Source organism: Lepisma saccharinum, chromosome 25, assembly GCF_977018435.1.
Source record: "Lepisma saccharinum chromosome 25, izLepSacc3.1, whole genome shotgun sequence".
In the NCBI taxonomy this organism is placed as follows: Eukaryota; Metazoa; Arthropoda; class Insecta; order Zygentoma; family Lepismatidae; genus Lepisma; species Lepisma saccharinum.
In genome coordinates, this window is record NC_139253.1 from 50931946 (window position 1) to 50934809 (window position 2864).

Consider the following 2864-nt stretch of genomic DNA (forward strand, 5'->3'; position numbering starts at 1 on the left):
AATACGATTATACAAAGCGACGTAATACCACTTTAAAGTATGACAGTATATTTATGGACACGCTGTATAACTTAGAAATGTTTTAGAGAGGGAGAGACTCCGATAAAACATTTCTAAGTTATTTGCCGTTAGGCATATTAACGTAAATACAAAAGTATATTGTAAATTAACGAAATACTCACCCTGTTTAACAGATTCACCATTTGGCCTTAAATCGACGTTTATTGAAGAACCTCTCAGTCAGAACTAAAAATAAGCTAATATATCAAGAAAGATAATTATATTTCCATTTACATACAAGAAGACAGCTAATGACGACAATAATAATAATAATAATATGTGATAATACTACAAATACTTAAGACATCCTGAGGGAAATCTAAAATTCTACTTTTGAAAACTTTATCAGTTATGAATTTACTTATGAAGACATGATCGATCACACACACGCTCGCGTACATACAACTCAGGAAAAAATAATGTCCAAAGTATACATATTACCTCCTGATAACTACGTTTCACCTACGGATCGGACTCCAGTTAAGTATAATTAGTGACTTTAAATTTACTTCGATAAATTTCTTAGCAACTGTTACACGATTGTTTATCTCTATTAATTGTTACAAAACCATTTTGGCTTTTTCAATAGAAATGTAAAAATAGTAAAATTTCACAATGTGAAAATCTAGAGTAGTGGTCTTCAACGTTTTTCCCATAGGGGGACAATTTCACAGGCTATAAGGGACTGGCGGACCGCACCGTCCTATTCACGTTCATAGAGGCACTGGCAGCATTACAAATTACACATGGGTGCTGCTGTTCAATATACAGTCATACACTGACCTCTTTTCTTGTAAAGCGATATATCAGTATGAGTAACTATTTCACAGAACGCTATCAAGTTCTGAATTAAGGTTAGTTACTGCAACACAAGATGCAAGCATAATGAAACACTGTTGAGTGTTTTTTGTTATATACATAAAAAAACACATTAACCAGGACTTTAGCGGGCTGCTACTTTAACGCCGCGGGTTGAAAACCACCGATAGCGAAACTGTACTGAAACTTCAGTAGAAATATCTGTCTGCGATATGTATAGGAATTGATTGTGTAAATCGAGGGAATTTTTCGCTATGATAAAGTTAATTCTCATTCAGAAAGTTCATCTCAGAAGAACAGCATCCGAAAGGACTGATGATTTAGCAGACAATATCGACGAATGATTGAAAAAGATAATTACCAAGATGTTGCATTTTCTCTCGTAATAGATGCAAACATGGACGTCTGTGGGGTATATCTGTCAGCAGTGCCAATTCACATATGTGATTTTCATTACAATGTGACAGAAGAAGTCCTTTACAATTCCACTTCATGATACAACTGAAGAGAGATACTTTTAAAAATATTTTAGCTTAATTTTACTAGCATGATTGTATTTGCCACTGCAATTATTCATTCACACAGACACACACACACAAGTAATCAACATCATTTAGAGAGAGAATTTCTCTAATTTCACACTAAATATAATATTGTCTAGCTTGATTCATTTTGCTTACTGATGCTAGCATGAGAGGAATCTTTACTTAAAATTTGGCATTTAACGTTGCTATAATCCTGAGGTGAAATATTACCTTACCTTCTTCAACTTTATGATAAAATATCATAACATATTGTTGAAATCCAGCTTTAGATACATTCAGAAATATGTTTTTAAGTACTACATTCCATCTTTACTGGTGACATCTATTCAATATTAGTATATTTATTGCCTCTAAATAGGCTTACCATACGTCCGGGATTAGTCCGAACAGTCCTGGTATTTTAGTGCTGTCCCGGGTGATGTCCGGGATTGCAAAATGTCCGGGGTTATGAGAATCTGAACATGAAACTAGCTGTAGAATAGTATAGTATAGAATATTCACGACCAGAATTTATGACCGGCAAGGATCGATTATGAATTTTCTTTCTTCGAGATATCGACTTCCGAGCGCTTCCGTTTCCGTACTTCGGTTAGCGTCTTGGTAGTCTTGCAAGCGTGTGGAGCAATTCGTCTACACGTTTTTGATAATTATAACTATTTACAAGGGCTTTGCATTTGGCAATGGGCAAAAGAAAGTGTGTATTTAACGTTAACCTGCAGCAGCAATACAAATTCTTGAAACTGTGTAACGACAGTGACAGTGAACGTGTGCAATGTACACTCTGTAATGGAATATTTTCTCTTGCACATAAAGGAAGAGGTGATATTGAAGACCATGTGAAAACAGTTAAACATAGGAGTGCTATTAATGCTACTGCTTCAGCAAACATAAGAGATTTTTTTTAAAAGCCAAAGATGGGAATAACAGTGATCTAGAGTGTGCTGCTAAAGAAGCTACATTTTCAGACCACACTGCTAGACACGAACTCAGTTTCAACACATCAGAGATCAGACTGCACTTCTAAACTGATTAAAAAGTTACATGACCCAAAATTTTCCTCTGCTAGAACCAAAACCGAGAAAATAATTGTTAATGTTATTTCGCCATTTATTTTCGAAAATGTGTTGCGTAAAAAAAACTGAAATTCAGCAGTAACGAGTTGATCGCGAATATGTCCTGGGTTGGACCCAAGAAAATATGGTAAGCCTACCTCTAAAAATAACAGGGAGTGTTATACACAATGTGTATCCCCTTTTGTAGCGAAGGACACGGAACTTCCTTTCCATGACACAAGTAATTTATATTCGTTTTTGACGTGTGTAAACTTTTATAGATCGCATCAGCTCAGTGAGAATTGGGTTAAATGAAGAAATAGGTGTAACAGAAGTCTCAAGTGATTGTGATCGATTAAACAACACTTTTCCCTGGCGCTTATGAATT